At 36.4% G+C, this 19,498-nt stretch overlaps 1 long non-coding RNA gene across 1 annotated transcript in view; it reads left to right on the top strand.

The window, feature by feature from the left end:
- The first annotated feature begins 301 nt into the window (after window positions 1-301).
- LOC120233757 overlaps window positions 302-19,498 on the top strand; it is a 31,174-nt gene continuing 11,977 nt past the window's right edge. The window contains exon 1 of the long non-coding RNA XR_005528906.1: window positions 302-335. This is a non-coding gene — a long non-coding RNA (uncharacterized LOC120233757). The remainder of the gene's footprint in view (window positions 336-19,498) is intronic.

The following is a 19,498-nucleotide window of genomic DNA, read 5'->3' on the forward strand; positions in this document are numbered from 1 at the left end:
ATGAACCTTTTCACTGCTTTTAGTCCATTTATTTCCACTATCCTTATTAGAGTCAAGTGGTAGTTATATGTTATAATTTTAGTTGATTATATACAGACGATAAGAGGGAAAGCAGTGAAGTTTAAAAGGCCAAACAATTTTCTAATCCCAGTTGCAGGGACTTTCTATATATGCAACCGAGATTTTATACTAGAGGTTTTAAGAAATTGACTAATTGAGCCAGTTGTTCAGTTGAATCAAGGCTAAAGCAAAGGTAGTATATGTGTTTCAGTTTCCTCACATTATTAGTTTTCAACCTCCTGTAACCATCATCTGAAGATTTCTTTACAATATTGGTAAGTCAGAGTTTTTCCCTATTTTTAAATTTTAGTTTGTGTCATAATTTTTAAAAATTATTTTTAAATACAAAGGTATACATTCCCTTAATTCAAACAATTGAGAATTAATAACTACTAGTAAGCTTTGATTCCTTCTAGACTCTTTTCCATGCTTCTATCAATGTGTGTATCTGTATGTGAAGACAGTTTTTTCTAAAATGGAAATCATTCTGCACAATTTGTTCCTTTTTCTCTTATGTAACAGGTAGTTTTTAATTTAATTTTTATTTTCTCTGTGCTGTGCATATATAGTTTTTTATATGTAGTTTTAAGACAAATAATTCAGCTAATGAAAGTCTTTTCTAATCAGTATATAACTCAATCACATGGTTTAAAATTCAAAAAGTACAAAGGTGTACACTATGAAAAGTCTTCCTTCCACCTCTATCCCTGAGATAACTAAATCTACTCAAGGGTAACAAATGACATTAGTTTTTATGCATCCTTCATGCATATACAAATTTACATATATAAACACATATATATATATTTTTTTTAATTTTTTTTAATGTTTTATTTATTTCTAGGAGAGAGAGAGAGAGACAGCGTGAGCAGTGGAGGGCCAGAGAGAGAGGGAGTCACAGACTGAAACAGGCTCCAGGCTCTGAGCTGGCAGTCAGCACAGAGCCCGACGCGGGGCTCGAACCCACGAACCGCGAGATCATGACCTAAGCGAAAGTCGGACGCTTAACCGACTAAGCCACCCAGGCGCCCCTAAACACATATATTTTGAAGATCTTTTCATATCATTATACAGAAGGCTTCCTTAGTTTATTATACAGCCATGTGGTATTCCACTGTATAGATATGCCTTTATTTAATCAGTCACCTGATTTGTTTAATCAGACATTCAGAGCATTTCCAATGTTTGTTCTTTCAAATAATCTAATTTATATTAATTCATACTCCCAAAAAAATGTTTCAGAATGCCTGTTTACCCATATTCTCCCCAAAACAGTGTTGATCAAACTTCTGGATCATTATCAATCAACTTGGTAAAAGGTGATATCTCAGTGTCTTAATTTTCCTTTCTTTTATGTGAGGGAAGGTGAACTTCTTTTTATAAATTTAAGACCCATTTGTCTTTTCTTTTTCTTTGAATTGTTTGTTTATATTCTGTGCACATTTTTCCATTGGGTTTATTTTTTTTAACGTGATATGTAAGGGCTCAATGTAGGGTAACTAACCATACTCTCACCATATACCTTCCCAATATAACCATATGATAATATTTGATTAAATTAACATATTTGATTTAGGTGATTATAACTACGTAAACATAGTTATAACTGAGTTATAAGGACTATTAGAATCATCTCTCCTTCTTATACCATTTCTGTTTTTCCTATAGTTAATAGTTGGCTCATTTCTTAACTTTGTTTAGTTTTTTTATGTGACTATTAGTAATTCCTCTTTCAGCCCTTCAGCAGAGGTACCACTGTAGTTTACATACACCAGATGTAGCCCTGGTAGTTTGTGCTACCAACATCTCTTGCCTGAACTACTGGAAAAATTACCTCCTTAGGCAATCCAGTTGTCTCCATATTATGTCCCTGCTTCCACCCTTATCTGCAAAGTCTTTTCTAACATGGCAGCTGGAGCGATCATCTTAAAATGAAAAACCATTTCCCTCCTACAATGGGTCTTCATTTCCCTCAGAGAAACCCCAGTCACTATAGTGAAAAAAAAAATATTACCTCTCTGACCTCATTTTCTCCTACTGCTCTGGTATCTACCCCTCTCACATTTGTCTACCCCCTCTGGCCATTCTCTCTGCCTGGCAAGTTCTTCTGAAGCCACATGACTAATTTCCTAATTCCCCTCATATATTGGCTGAATGTCACTTTATGGTGAGGTCTAGCCTCACTATCCTATCTTAAATTGTAATACACACTCTTTTCTCCCCAACCTAGAGCAATTATAATCTTCCTTACCCAGTTTTACTTGTTCTTTTTTCATACCTTTTATTGCCTTCTAATATAAACTTTATTCATTATGCTTGTTATCTTACTCTTTATGCTAGAATGAAAGCTCAACGAGAATAGTATGTTGTTCACTATCTTGTTAACTTGGTCACTAAATAAATATTTATTATGAATGAATATATTTTCTCTTAATATGTTCAAACTCATCAGAAAAGCTATCATTTCCAATTTTTGTGTCTGTTGGAACCCACCTCCCCTCCACCCCTTCTCTATCTTTTGTTTTCTTGTCTTCCTATACAGCTGTCATCTGTGAACCTGCTTCATTATCAGTTTGGGTATCATATTCACCTCTCTCCTTTGGTAGATCTCCTAGGATGTAGGCTCTTTGTCCTCCTGGCTTTTCTCCCACTTTTCAATCAGTGATTCCTTTTTCTTAGCTTTCTTTTTTGGTGGCAAACTGTTTCTTTTTGGTGGCAAACTCCTAAGAAAGAAAGCAAAGTTTCTGAGATTTTATATGTCTGAAATTGTCTTTAGTCCATCTATATGCTTAATTGATTAAATGACTAGGTATAAAACTCTAGATCAGAGATAATTTTCCAAGACACTTGGCTGGCTCAGTCAGTGAAGCATAGAACTCTTGATCTCAGGGTTGTGAGTTCTAGGCCCACGTTGGGTACAGAGATTATTTAAAAATGAAATCTTTAAATGGGACACCTGGATGGCTTAGTCGGCTAAGCATCCAGCTCTTGATTTCAGCTCAGGTCATGATCTCACAGTTTGTGAGATCGAGCCCCGTATCAGCATGGAGCCTGCTTGGCATTCTCTCTCTCCTCTCTCTCTCTTGCTGTCCCTCACCCTCCCACCCTCAAAATAAATAAACATTAAAGAAAGAAAGAAAATAAATAAAATATTTTTAAAATAGAAGAATATTCCTTGAGAATTTTTAAGACACTCTACCACTATTTTCTAGCTTCCAGTGTTGGTCTCAAGAAGTGAGATGCATTTTTTTTTCCTGAAAGTTCTTAGGGTCTTCTCTTTTTTCCCCAGAGCATGTTGTACCCTGCTATGGGCCTTTCTAAAATTTAATTTGCTGGCCATTCAATAAGTCCCTTATTAGAGGACTTCTGTCCTTTGGTTCTAAGAAAACTTCTTGATTTATTTCTTTGATAATTTCCTCCTGTTTATTTTCTCTCTTCTCTCTAGAATTTCTTCAGATTTAGTAAGTATTTTTCAGAATCATTCAGCAGATTGGTGTCCTAATTGTTATTTATTAGACATAACTTGCCCAATAGTACCGAAAGAGAACTGATATGAACAACATATTTCAGGATTTAATAACACATAAAATTCTCAATCAAAAGTCAAAATTAGTAGACTTCTACTTTCTAATAACTGAGCTAAAGATGTCTTTAAGGCCCAACAAGGGGTCATCTCCCCTTTTAAGGATCTTCAAATGTTCTAAAACTTAGAATAGTACCTGGCACATTGTGGGAAATTAGTAAATATTAATGGAATAAGTGGATGTCCTTTGCAAGTATTTGCACTTAAATACATTCATTGGATAATAAAAATAAATACCACACACACACACACACCAAGCAGCATTATTTCCATAAAGTCCTACTTTTTATCCCTTAAAACATTTAAAATTATTAGGATCTAATATTTACATTTCTGTTACATTTACTTTTATGTCAACCTAGAGTCATAGTTCACAATGACTCTAGAGAAAATGGAGCTCTTTTACTACAATGGAAAAGTATCATTTTTGATATTTCAACGGTTCAGTATCATTTTGATACTTGATACTGATTGTCAACAATGTAATATGAAGGTTTTTTCTATTAAGTGCTGGATATCTTCCAAAGTGTAGGACTTAAAAATAAGCCAAGAAAGTATAATGGTACTTCTTTTTTCCCAAATGAAACTTCCTTTCATTGTTCTTGATGGGCATTGTATGATTTTGTCCAAAGCCAAATGAATACAACTAATATTTATTTTGGGAAATCAAAACAAAAATACTCAAGGAATCCACAGCTTTCTCACCATGGAAGAGAATGGTCTGTGAGACACAAGGTAGCTGAATTTGGTCCAGCATCTGTTGGCTTTGGGGAATGCCTAGGGTTTGTTGTTTCCATTTATTTTTGCTTTGCGCCAGAAATAAAGTACACCAAAATTATAGTATTGCTGCCAGTATGAGGAAAAATATTAATAAATCATGAACTATGTTTCTTTTACTTCTTTAGTCCTTTTACCTTCTGTATCTACTTCTGCCAATATGCTTTACTTAACAGCACATAGAAACACAGGCCCTTAATATTTCACAATCACCATTAAGAGCTAAGAACAAGTGGAAAAGTAGAATTTGAATTATGAATTGCTTTTATCATAAAACTTAAAAATAGTTTTAGAAAGAAAGTTCTGCTGTACATAATTACATCATCCCAAAGCTGCAAAATGGCACTTATATAATAGATAGATGTACCTTCTAAGATCAAAAACCCAGGAGAAATTGTGATTGCTCATTAAGACTCTAAAACCATTCAATAGTTTACATGTAAATTTGCATTAGTATTAATTTTTAAAGAAGTGTTCTAATTGTAAGCCATCTATTGATCTATATAGTTTTTCAAGAAATTGTTTGTACTTGCTATAAACAGCTGTGAGTTTAATCTAATGGGCTAAACTCTTGTGTAAGTGTATCAGTTTGAATCTATGGAGAAGCAGACACAGAGATTAGATGTGCAAGGGATTTACTAGAGGGAGTGCTTATGAAAGAGAAAGGAAAGGGAGTAGGAGTAGACAGGGAGAGTGATGCAGGGACATCTGTGACAGGGAAGAGGTAAGGAAGAATTGAGTGGGAGGAGCCTCAGGTTGTAGAGCAGTTCTGGGGCAGCTGGATGGCTCGGTTGGTTAAGCATCTGACTGCTGCCTAGGTCATGATCTCGTGGTTCATGAGTTCGAGCTCCATGTCAGGCTCGATGTGCTGACAGGTCAGAGCCTGGAGCCTGCTTTCATCCTGTGTCTCCCTCTCTATCTGCCCCTCCCCCGCTCACCCTCTGTCTCTGTCTCTCTCTCTCTCTCTCTCTCTCTCTGTCTCAAAAATAAACATAAAAATTTTTTAATTAAAAAAAGACTGTAGAGAAGTTCTGAGAGAACCCAGACCAATGGGAAGTCTCTAAGCTAAGGCAGCCAATAAAAGGAATCCCACTTTGTGCAGGAATAGACTGGTTCTTTTATCCTGCTGTGCTTAGTCATTGACTGAAAGAAGCTTAGGGGAAGCAAGGCCTGATATGAATGCATTACAGCCCAAAGTGTGTTCATTGTCAATCAGCCATGCTCCCTGCTGTAGAATCTCTAGAAGGGAGATCTGAGCAGGGCACCCCCATGACTAACAGAGTCCACTTCTTGTTCTACACTGGTCCATCTCCACATATGTTCAGGAAGTAGATTTGTCAAGTTTCCTGTAAGGTTCTTTTCCTAAGAGGAAGCTTAGAAGAGGAAGATTAGTGGGCTGAGCAATGGTCCCCGACCTACAGTTAGTCTCAGGCCACAATTGGTACTCATCATTTCCCTCCTTCACTATCCATTTCATATTTATCTCACCCTCAGCTGTTACTTCCACAAGTTATTAACATAAATCATGTAAGTCTAGCATATTCAATTGAGCATATGTCCAATATTGGGAACATACATTCTAATACATTCATGAGAGGACAACTTGAAAAGTTCCTTCAAGAACTAGCCAACAACCCCATGAAGGTTTTTTTTAAATGTGGGATCATGCCCTCTTAATTTGTAAACAACTGCGGTTTTGATATTTGTGAGCAAAATGAAGTAGATAGTGAATCATGGAGAATATTATATTGACTAGATCCCAACAGATCACTGTGTTTTATTGAAAACAAGTTTTGACTGAATATTAGGTATTTATTCTTTTCCTATAGTACTAATATTATGTAATATTTTTTAATATTAGAAAATTAAGTTTGCTTTATACTAGTAGATTGTATTAAGGAGAAGGGAAATAACTAGAACATCATAGCTTTGTGGAAGGAGTCACATTCTTTTATATTTTCATTGCTAATGCTCTTTAATAGGCCTGTGTATTTAAATTATTGAATTCCCTCAGGCCACTTCCTTTAACTCTCTGTTCCTCAGCTATACACTATCCTGTTATTTGTACAACATACAAATTAATTAAGAATTATATTAATTATTATAACTAAGTTTCAAAAGATCTATGAGGACTAATTGTTAATGCCAATTAAGTGCCTGAAATTTTTTGGCTCAAAACAAATATAATAGTTTTTATTTTTAAGCAACTTAATTAGCCTTCCAACATGTTTTTGTGCAGTCTGCCTGAATGGCAGAAATTACTTACAGGGAGATGAAAGGTACACTAGCAATATAAAATATTTTCTTTGTCCTTTTATGTAAACAATTAAAAAATTAAAAGTAACTGGAATTTCTTATACATATCCTGTAGTTATATTAGAACCACTAATATTTTGAACCATTAAAATCTATGCAAGATAAATGACATATCAGATAAAGGGCTAGTATCCAAAATCTATAAATAAATCACCAAACTCCCAGAAACAAATAATCCAGTGAAGAAATGGGAAGAAGGCATGAACAGACACTTCTCCAAAGAGGACATCCAGATGGCCAACAGACACATGAAATGCTCAGCGTCACTCATCATCAGGAAATGCAAACCAAAACCACACAGAGATACCACCTCACGCTAGTCAAAGTGACTAAAATGAACAAATCAGGAGACTATAGAGGATGTAGAGAAACAGGCATCCTCTGTTTGTGGGATTGTAAACTGGTGCAGCCCCTCTGGAAAACAGTGTGGAGGTTCCTCAAAAAATTAATAGAGCTCCTATGACCCAGCAATAGCACTGCAAGGAATTTACCCAAGAGATACAGAAGTGCTGATGCATAGGAGCACATGTACACCAATGTTCATAGCAGCATTTTCAACAATAGCCAAATCATGGAAAGAGCCTAAGTGTCCATCAACGGACGAATGGATCAAGAAGATGTGGTTTATCTATACAATGGAATACTACATGGCAATGAGAAAGAATGAAATCTGACCATTTGTAGAAATGTGGATGGAACTTGAGGGTGTTATGCTGAGTGAAATAAATCAGACAGAGAAAGACAGATACCATATGCTTCCACTTGTAGGAGGATTAGGAGAAACATAACAGAGGTCCATGGGGGAAAAGAAGGGGAGAAATGGTTGGGGAGAGGCAGGGAGGCAAACTATGAGAGACTCTTGAATACTGAGAACAAACTGAGGGCTGATGGGGAAGGGGAGAGGGGAAGAGTTACTAGTTTATAAGAAATATGGTGAAGGGGCGCCTGGGTGGCTTAGTCGGTTAAGCGTCCGACTTTTGCTTAGGTCATGATCTCGCGGTTTGTGGGTTCGAGCCCCGCGTCGGGCTCTGTGCTGACTACCAGCTCAGAACCTGGAATCTGTTTCGGAATCTGTGACTCCCTCTCTCTCTGACCCTCCCCTGCTCACGCTATCTCTCCTACAAAAAAAAAAAAGAAATGTGGTGAATAGATGACTATGTTAAACAATACCACAAGGATACAATCGACTGAATCTAGAATGTGGGATTTTTCAAATGACCATGTTTCTTAAATAAATAAATAAATAACATTAAAAATTAGAGAAGAAACTGTAATAGACCAGAGATGTAAAAGATGTGTCAATGAAATAAAATGTGTTGACCTTGTTTGATACTGATTCGAAGAAACTATGAAAAGATATTTTGGAAAATTTGAACATGGATAAGAGATAAAAAACATCGGGGCGCCTGGGTGGCTTAGTCGGTTGAGCGTCCGACTTTCGCTTAGGTCACGATCTCGCGGTTCGTGGGTTCGAGCCCCGCGTCGGGCTCTGTGCTGACTGCCAGCTCAGAGCCTGGAGCCTGTTTCAGAGTCTGTGACTCCCTCTCTCTCTCTGACCCTCCCCTGCTCGCGCTGTCTCTCTCTCTCTCTCTCTCCTAGAAATAAATAAAACATTAAAAAAAAGATAAAAATCATCTTATTAATTTGTTAGGTGTGATAATGGCATTGTGGTTATGGGTGTTTCATTTTGTTTTTAGTCTTTATCCGTTAGTGAGATACAGATATCAAATATTTTAGTTTAATGTGAAAAAAACAAGAAAATTTTTCCATGTGGAAAAAGATAAAATTAGGGGTGCCTGGGTGGCTCAGTCGGTTAAGCATCCAACTTCAGCTCAGGTCATAATCTCACGGTTCGTGAGTTCGAGCCCTATGTCGGGCTCTGTGCTGACAGCTAGCTCAGTGCCTGGAGCCTGTTTCAGATTCTGTATCTCCCTCCCTCTCTGTCCCACCCCTGCTAGTGTTCTGTCTGTCTGTCTCTCTCTCTCTCAAAAATTAACATTAAGAAAAAAATGTTTTCATAAAATAAATTAAAAATTAAAAAATTAAATTTCAAAAGGTGATATAAATTATTATGCCAGTTATATAAGTTTAAAACACACAAAAAAATGCTATGTTGTTAATGGATACATATAAGGTAGAAGTATAAAAACATACATACTCTAATGGAACCAACAGAAGTTCGCTCCTTGGTGAGTCAGAGAATGTACCAGCTTGACATTTGGTACAGAAATGTACCATGTTGCACAAAGAAAACTTCTATTTGCAGCAGATAAGGTGATCATAGGGAATGGCTTCCAAAGCCATGACTCCTTGAGAGAGAGTGAATGGGTACCTTTTGCTTAGGGTAAGGAGGAATATTTAGATAGGGAAGCCTTGCCATCCTATGCAGAGGCAGGCATAAGGTCACACATGCACCTTTAGGAAATATGCCTACACATGCATTGCATGTTTTATAAATGAGGCCGAGGTTCCTCCTTGGGCAGAACATTGCTGGTCATTCCAGAGGTCACTCCATGGTCTACACAGACATGAGTCGGGGGTTCAACTCAAATGGTCTGGCTGTTCCGGGCCAACTGAAGGTCCTGTCCGGGCATTCTCCATCACCTGAGGGGTGATGTCAGGTTTCATTTGCCTGAGTTAAGAGGTAAGCTGGAAAGAAAAGCTTAACGAAAAAATGTAAGACCAAGGTTAGTGAGTATAAGCAGGTGGGTGATACAAAGGCAGAGCTTCAACTTACCTAGAGATTTTTGTTTATTAAAAAAAAGAAAAAAAACAAAAACTAAAGCAAATAAAGTAAAATCTGCATCGTGAATATATAGATGTCTCTTACACTGTTTTCTATATGTTTGGTATATTTCATAATATAAAAAAATAGAAGAAATGCCTGAAATAAAAATGAAAAAAAGAACACATACTCAAATATTTTGCCATAACTTTTATTGGCATACTTAATAAAATGACCCTGAAATATGAACAAAATCACAAAGAGTCTAGAAGAATTCTTTTTTTTTTTTTAATATTTTTATTTATTTCTAGGAGAGAGAGAGACACACACAGCGTGAGCAGGGGAGGGTCAGAGAGAGAGGGAGTCACAGACTCTGAAACAGGCTCCAGGCTCCGAGCTCCGAGCTGGCAGTCAGCACAGAGCCCGACGCGGGGCTCGAACCCATGAACCGTGAGATCGTGACCTAAGCGAAAGTCGGACGCTTAACTGACTAAGCCACCCAGGCGCCCCAGAGTCTAGAAGAATTCTTATGGACTGAGGCTTTCTCTATCCCCATCTGTTCCAGGATAGCTTCTCAATTCAAATAACTTTGGACTCCTGGGAATGGGTCCAGTATTAATATCATCATATATCATTATGCATTCCTGTCTCAATTCAATAGAAAATTGAATTTTCTCACCACATGCAAAATACTTTACTAGTGTTCCAACCTCTTGAAGACTTAATTTCTCTCTAAGCTAAAAAATATCAACAAGTATTGCCTAGAAGGTGAAATAAATGAGGGTGAATCTCACTCAATAAATTTGGATGCACAGGAAATGATACACTAGTTGTTGTTGTTGTTTTTAAAATAGTCATAGCCCAATTCTGAAAGCTTGGAAGAAATTTAGTCTTGTTGGCTGTTGGTACCCCTCCCATATTATCTCAGTAGCCATATTGATATTGCACCCTTTATTGACTGCCTTCTTTTCCTTTCTTACTTCCCCTTCCCCTACACTCCCAAATAAACTACTTGCATTTGAATCTTCTTGGATGTTCTTATCCAAGAACCTGAATGAAGGTAATTAAGCATTAGGGCATCCTAACCTTAATACAACCTCTTTGTTCCTAAATACAAAAACTATTTAATCATGATGGATCACCTGCCATACTTTGTAGCATAGTAAACTTAACTTCATTTTGTACAGTTTGTTTACTCTAAAAATGAGACTGATTTAGCTTCCTTTACCAGTAATTTATTTATTTATTTTTAATTTATTTTTGAGAGAGAGAGAGATAGAGCATGAGTTTGGGAGGGGCAGAGGGAGAGAGAGACATAGAATCCGAAGCAGGCTGCAGGCTCTGAGCAGTCAGCACAGAGCCCGATGCAGGGCTTGAAGTCACAAGCTGAGTGATCATGACCTGAGCTGCAGTTGGACGCCCAACCAACTGAGCCACCCAGGTGCCCCAGTAATTAATTTAATTGTACGGAAATTTTGATGACATATTTTCAAGAATGTACATTGTGTAAATATATGTAAGTACACATACCAGCAAGATGTTACAGTAATGACTCATGGACGAAAAGTAGTCACGAAACTATGATACACCTTATAGGTATATTATACTTCACTGGGCTTGAACTTCCATCCAGTTGCTTGGGAAATCTATTTACTGACAGCCAGGATGCTAGTCAGATTATGTCAGAAGGAAGTTTCATAAAAATAAAAGCAAAAACAACCATTAGGTACCCTGAACACCTAATTAAATCCTTAATTTCTAAGCTAAAGCATTTAGTCAGCAATGTTAACTATATACAGGTAGAGACTCCCATCCTTGCATGTTCTAGGCCTCCATAAGTGCATTAAATGCTTCTCTTCCAAAGGACTATTATTACTTGACTAAAGGCTGGCAAATCACCTCTTTTTGTCTCCCTGCTTTCCACCTATATACAGTAGGAAGAGAGCCCACTTTAGTTTCTCAGGGAGGACTAATGAACACAACTCTATGGTCTAGATAAGGCTTTCTTCCGAGTATCAATTAAAGTACGGCCACATCCCTGGGAAGCCACTTTTCTGTCTCCTGAATCAATTTAGGGATGGAGAATTGGAGCTCAAAATACTTGTTCTAGTTAAGTCATATTTTAAAAATAGTACTATGCCATGTTTTAATTTTTTTATTGTGCAAGTAATGCATGCACACGACTAAAAATTTTCAAACAGTACTGCAATACATAAAATAAAAATAAAGATAGTTCCATTTCTTAACAACTTTCAACAATATCTACTGATTGCTAATTATGAAAAATGCAGAATACAGCACTTTTAAATTACTCCTCACTTTTCTTTCTCTACTCTTCCCATCAGTTTCTATTGTTTCCTTCTAGTAATTACCTTTATAACTTTAAATGATATGCTCATGTCTGTCTTTCTTAATCTATCACATTTGGTTTGATAAATTTTAAATTTCACAGGCTAAGGTACTGTAGGATTGTTACCAGATATGGAATAAGACAGGGGCATTATCTAATGTATTTAAATACAGCTAATAAATATTTGCAAATCAGTTAACAAGATACACAACATTAATAAAAGAAAGGATAAAAACTATATGATCCTCTCAATGGATTCAGGAAAAGCATTTGACAAAATACTACATCCATTCATGATTAAAAAAAAAAAAAAACCCTCAACAAAGCTGAGATACAGGGAACATACCTCAACGTAATAAAAGTAATATGTGAAAAATCCACAGCTACCATCATACTTAATGGGGGAAAACTGAGAGCTTTTCCTCTATGGTCAGGAATAACATAGTACTGGAAGTCCTAGCCTCAGTAATCAGACAACAAAAAGAAATAAAAGGCATCCAAATCAGCAAGGACACCTATCAGGATGGCTAAAATTAACAACACAGGAAACGACAGATTTTGGTGAGGATGTGGATAAACACCTTGCACTGTTGGTGGGAATGCAAACTGGTGCAGCCCTTCTGGAAAACAGTATGGAAGTTTCTCAAAAAGTGAAAAACAGAAGTACCTTATAATCCAGTAATTGCACTACTAAATATTTACCCAAAGGATATAAAAATACTGATTCAAAAGGATTCATGCAGCCCAATGTTTATAGCAGCATTATCAACAATAGCCAAATTAAAGAAACAACCCAAATGTCCATTGACTAATGAATGGATAAAGAAGATGTGGCATATATACAGTAGAATATTACTCAGCCATAAAAAAGAATGTAATCTTGTCATTTGCAAAAGATGTGAACAGAGCTAGAGAGTATTATGCTAAGCAAAATAAATCAGTCAGAGAAAGACAAACACCAAATGATTTCATTCTTGTGTGGAATTTAAGATACAAAACAGATATACATAAGGGGGAAAAAAGAGGCAAACCAGAAAACAGGCTCTTACCTATAGAGAACAAATTGATTGTTACTAGAGGAGAGGTGAATGGGTGTGGGTGAAATAAATGATGGGTATATAGTAGGGCACTTATTGTGATGAGCACTGGGTATTATATGTAAGTGATGAATCACTCAATTCTACACCTGAAACTAATAATACACCATATGTTAATTGGAATTTAAATAAAAATTTGAAAAGAAAAAAAATAAAACACAACCAATAATTCTTATGGAGTAAAAAATTGTTAGCATTCTTTAATGGAACATTTAGTATCAAACTCATCAAAAATTTAAAAATTAGGTTTATAAGTTTCTACATTTTGAAAAAATAATCCATTACAAGCCATGTTATAAACTCAGACACTATGAAATATGAAGTCTTATGTATATGAAAATGAATAGAAAAATATTTACCTATGTCTCTATTATCTTTTTTATATTTCTAACATTCACTTGTAGTAGAGAAGAAATTAAAATTATTGTAGTCCAACTAGATTGAGCCCCTCTTTATTAAAAAATAGTTTTTATTGTATTTTCAAAATAAGAACGTACAGTCATAACATCAATAACTTTAATTGCAAAAACTACACAGTCCAGCTTATCCCATATCAGGGTGCATATGCTGAGCCCTTTGTCATATGCTAACCATAAAAGTACCAATTTAGATCCTATGAGATAATTTATTTCTATTGCTCTTCTATTCTATAATTTATTTCTATTGCTTGGTCTTAAATTAGACACTTTTTATTTCTATTTTATTTCCATTAGCAATAGAAATAAAAAGTGACTGGGAATAGAAATAAAAAGGGTCCCCAGTCATTTCATGCTCTTTTAACTAAAGAACAACAACAAAAAAATCTCCTTTAGGAGAGGGTTAGGGTAAGCAAGATTAGCCCCAAAGAAAATGAAAACCCTGAGCTTCCTATATAAACCAAAATGTAAAATACTGTATTAGGTGCTGCCAATTATTACACCTTTGCAATAGGTCAAAAAATGTCTTCAATAAGATTAGATAAAAATAGAAAAGAAAAAGTGGATATGATTCATCCTCAGGCAATGTTTAGCACACTGGTTAAATTAGAAACAATATTCTAGAAATAAAATACTTTTAACTGTTATGGAGTACTTATAGTAACTTCGAATTTTTATTTTGCTCAGAATTGTACTTAGGAGGAAGGAGAATATTAGATATATCTCTCTCAAATTTTACAAATAGTGACAGTCCTAGTACTATATCCTGAAATTTCAGATCTCTTGTGGTTCCCTGTAAAGCATCAACATGCCACCAACTGTTAGTTTTCTAAAAATGAAGCTCAGTCTTTTATCTTGCAAAGATTTTATGTATTAGTATTAACTAGAGCCTGAAGAACACGCCAAATCCTGTCAAGAATGTTGGTAGGTAGTAAGTATGTCAAGGTAAAGGCACTCTGAGCTATCATTTAAAGGGCTTGTTGATTATCTCAGCTAGTTTTAATCTCTCTGAGCCTTAGTTTCCTCCACTGATAATGAGGATAATATTATTGCTCTCCCTACTTCCTTGGGAAATTTTGAGGATCAGGATGAGATAATGTATCTGAAAACTCATTGTAATCTATAAATTACTACACAAGTATTTATTATTCTCTCAATATATATTCATGGAAAACATGATATAAGAATAATACATTAAGTAATATGAAAAAAGAAAGAAAACGGATCTTGCCCAGGAGAAGAAAGAGACACTCTGCAACAACAATAACAAACTGCTAGGAGGAAGGAGAAGGGGAGGGGTGGGGAAGGGAGGGACAAGGGAAATGAAGGAGGAAGAAACATTGACCAACATTTGTTATCATTTTGCTCAGAGCCATGATACTTGATCATGTCCTTTGGTCCTCAGTACCGGAGTCCATAAAGAGGAGCTAATTTCTCAATGTTCTTTCCACTACTTTCATAGTAATCAAAGTTAATATTTAAACAAAAAGTTAAATATATGAATTATATTCAATCTTCACAAAATCCTTTGAGGCAGATATCATTAAGCTTCTTTTACAGACGAGAGAATCAAAGCACAGCAAGTTTAAAGTTACTGGTCCCAAGTCCCACAGCCAATGAATGATCCACTGAGATCACTGACTTGAGGGCTAATGCTTTGAATTTCCTGAAGCAATTACTTCTAACATCTCTTGGCCTTCCAGAAAAATATTATTCCTATTTCCCACCTTAAAGTTAACAGTTGTATAATAGCCAAAACTATCTTGAGAAAGAAAATCAAAACTGGAGGCACATGTCCCCTGATTTCAAACTACGCTATAAAGCTATAGTAATCAAAACAGTATGGTATTGGCATAAAAACAGACACATAGCTCAATGAAATAGAATAGAGAGCCCAGCAATAAACCAAGACATACATGGTCAATAAATTTACGACAAAGGAATCAAGAATACACATTGGGGAAAGGACAGTCTCTTCAATAAATGGTGTTGGAAAAACCATTTTGGGTATTTCCAAAAATTAATGCAAAATGATTAAATACTTGAATGTAAGACCTGAAACCATAAACTCTTAGAGGAAAACAAGGCATTAATCTCCTTGACATCAGTCTTAGCAACAATTTTTTTGATCTGACACAAAAGCAAAGACAACAGAAGCAAAATAAACAAGTAGGATGAAACACTAAAAGGCTTCTGTACAGCAAAGGAAACCATCAATAAAATGAAAAGGCAACCTACTAAATGGGAGAAAATATTTACAATTTGTATATCTAATAAGGAATTACAATCCAAAATATGTGAATAACTCATAAAACTCAATGGTAAAAGAAAATTCTATTTAAAAATGTGCAGAGGACGCCAGTCAGAGTGGCTAAAATGAGCAAATCAGAGAACTCTAGATGCTGGCGAGGATGTGGAGAAACGGGAACCCTCCTACATTGTTGGTGGGAATGTAAACTGGTACAGCCCCTCTGGAAAACAGTGTGGAGGTTCCTCAGGAAACTAACAATAGAACTCCCCTATAACCCAGCAATAGCACTGCTAGGAATTTACCCAAGGGATACAGAAATGCTGAGGCATAGGAGCACATGTACCCCAATGTTCATAGCAGCACTCTCCACAATAGCTAAAACATGGAAAGAGCCTAAGTGTCCATCAACAGATGAATGGATCAAGAAGATGTGGTTTATCTATACCATGGAATACTACATGGCAATGAGAAACAATGAAATCTGGCCATGTGTAGCAACCTGGATGGACCTTGAGGGTGTTATGCTGAGCGAAATAAGTCAGGCAGAGAAGGACAAATATCATATGTTTGCACGTATAGGAGGATTAGGAGGAACTTGACGGAGGAACAAGGGGGAGAAGAAGGGCGGAAATGGTGGGGGAAAGGGAGAGAGGCAAACCATGAGAGACTCTTGAATGCTGACAAAAACTGAGGACTGATGGATGTGGGGGGGAGGGGAGGATGGGCATAGAGGAGGACACTTATGGGTATGAGCACTGAGTGTTATGTGGAAACTAATTTGACAATAAACTATTTGTAAAAAATAAATAAATAAAGATATATAAATGACAAAAAATAAATAAATAAATAAAAATAAAAATGTGCAGAGGATCTGAACATTTTTCCAAAGAAGACATACAGATGGCCAGTAGGTACATGAAAAGGTTCTCAACATCACTAACCATCAGGAAAATGCAAACCAAAATGATGCATCATTTCACACCTATTAGAATGGCTGTTATCAAAAAGAGAAGAAACAACAAGTGCTAGTGAAGATGTGGAGAAAAGGAAACCGTCATGCACTGTTGGTGAGAATGTAAATTGATGCAGCCAATTATGGAAAATAGTATGGCATTCTTCAAAAAATTTAAACTAGAACAACCGTATGATCCAGCAATTTTACTTATAGGTATTTATCTGAAGAAAACAAAAATACTAACATTATGACATTATTTCAAATAGCCAAGATATGGAAACAACCTAACTGTCCACTGATGGATGAATGGATAAAGAAAATGTGACCTGGGGCGCCTGGGTGGCTTAGTCGGTTAAGCGTCCGACTTTCGCTTAGGTCATGATTTCGCGGTTCGTGGGTTCGAGCCCTGCGTCGGGCTCTGTGCTGACTGCCAGCTCAGAGCCTGGAGCCTGTTTCAGTCTGTGACTCCCTCTCTCTCTGACCCTCCCCTGCTCACGCTGTCTCTCTCTCTCTCTCTCCTAGAAATAAATAAAAAAAAACATTAAAAAAAAAAGAAAAGAAAATGTGACCTATATACACACAGTGAGATATTAGTCATAAAAAAGATTGAAATCTTGCCTTTTGTGACAACTTGGATACACCTTGAGGGCATTATGCTAAAAGAAATAAACTAGACAGAGAAAGACAAATACCCTCTTATTTCATTTATATATAGAATCTTAAAAAAAAAAAAAACCTCTCATAGACTGGAGGTTGCCAAAGGAAGGGGGGTAGGAGTGAGTAAAATGGGTAAAGGGAGTCAAAAGCTACAAACTTCTAGTTATAAAATAAATAAGCAGGGACACCTAGGTAGTTCGCTTGGTTAAGCGTCTGACTCTCAATTTTGGCTCAGGTCATGATCTCACCATCGTTGTGAGACCAAGCCCCATGTCGGGCTCCGTGCTGAGTGTGGAGCATGCTTAGGATTCTTGCTCTCTCTTCCTCTGCCCCTCCCCTGCTCACGCTCTCGCTCTCTCTCTCTCTCTCTCTCTTTCTGTCTCAAAAAGTAAATAAAATGAAATAAAGTATATAGGTAATGAGAATGTAATGTACAGCATGGCAACTATAGTTAATAATACTGGATTGCTTATTTGAAAGTTGTTAAGAGAGTAGATCTTCAAAGATCCTATCATAAGAAAAAAATTTCATAACTGTGTGGTGATAAATGTTAACCAGATTTATTGTGGTGGCAGTTTTGCAATGTATACAAAGACCAAGTTATTATCCATATTCATTATCCTGAAATGAATTTAATATTGTATGTCAGTTATACCTTAATTTTAAAAAAGATATGAATAGACAAATTAAGTATATCCATATAAGGAAAACTATTCAGCAGTAAAAAAGAAAGAACCATTATTGATACATACAGCAAAATAGTTGAATCTTAGAATAATTACGCACAGTGAAAAAAGTAGGCAAAAGAATATATAGTTTGATCTATTTATACAAAATTCTAGAAAATGCAAAGTGGCAGAAAGCAAATTAGTGGTTTCCTGGGGATGTAAGCAGAGGGAGGGATTACAATGAGGTACAAGAAAGTTTTGGAGTGGATGGAAATGTTAATTTGACTATGGTGATGAATATGTATATATATATATATATATCAATCAAATTCTATACATTAAATATGAGTAGTTTGGTATGTTGATAAAGTAAAGCTGGAGGGGAGGTGATTAAAGAAAAATATTATTATTGTTTTAGTTTCCTGTAGAATGGTCTGTGATTCTTTCAAAGAGCAGCTTATGTTTTCCGTAATTCAAGAGAATTCACTTATTTAGGTCAGTTTTATAATTTCTCCATTTTGACCGTAAATGGTTTTCACAACACTGCCCCCATTATTTTTAAATCTGGACACTTAAAAAGCGCTGAGGAGAGTGTCTCTTCAGTAAGTGGCCTACGGGTCTCAAATGTCCTTGTTTTCAAGACTTCTAAGAGGAATAAACAAACTACTCTCATTGTGCCCAGCATTTTATTAGGCTACAAGAAACCACAAATTACTCATACACTATTTTAAAGGAAGAGAGTCTATTGTAAAGCTATGCTTAGACTAAAATTGGAACTGGATTTCAAACTGGAAAGTCATCAAGATCTGAGGCAACTCTAGGAATTAGTTACCCTTTCAGTCTTGCTAGCAGGTAGAGTCTCTTTCTCGTTTCCAGCAACTTTTTCTCTCTCCATGTCTATTCTATTGTCCCTCCTCTACTCATTGTTTTATTTTTCAAAAATATGGTCAATTTGCTCCTCCAGATCCACTCTTCATCCTTCACCATAGGGCTCTCTTTCCTGGAAGCCAGACCTGGACAGATTATATTAACAAAATGAAGTCAGTGTATTTATTCTCCTGGCTCCCTCCCTGCAAGGTCACTTTAGGCACATGGTGTCTATCATCCAAAGATCACTGCTTCTGTCAAGGTGACTCACTCCACACAACTTTCCCCTTTCAATCTCTTCTTTCCCTTGTCCCTTCAGGTCTAGGGGTGGTAATAGCTTCCTTGCTACCCAGATTGGGTTCCTCTGCCATCCCTACACCTCCCCTACACCCTGCCCACACATTTCTAACTACTTGCTCTGTGGATAAACTCTCCCCAACTTCTCACCATTTACACATGTCATTTGTTCTTGTTAGAACCTTGAATTACATATTTGTTTATCTGGTTTTTTGTGTTTTATTTCACAGCTTCTGTTTTGGTTTGCCACGATCCACCAAGGCTCCAATTCTACCCTTACGTAACATTCTCTGTATTTGTGAATTCCAATATCTAAGTGCAGAAATCTCAGGCAAGTGGCTTACTTTGTTTTTTCAAGCCTGGCTGTCTGAGAGGTCACAGGCTAGCTGAAGAACTGGCAGCTCCTAGGACAGTTGCCTGTCCTTGGGCCACACATCTAGGGAGGGGAAATATCAAAGAGAAATATAGCGTAGTACAGA

This window comes from Hyaena hyaena, unplaced genomic scaffold (assembly GCF_003009895.1).
Source record: "Hyaena hyaena isolate Hyena2069 unplaced genomic scaffold, ASM300989v1 scaffold_97, whole genome shotgun sequence".
Taxonomy (NCBI): Eukaryota; Metazoa; Chordata; class Mammalia; order Carnivora; family Hyaenidae; genus Hyaena; species Hyaena hyaena.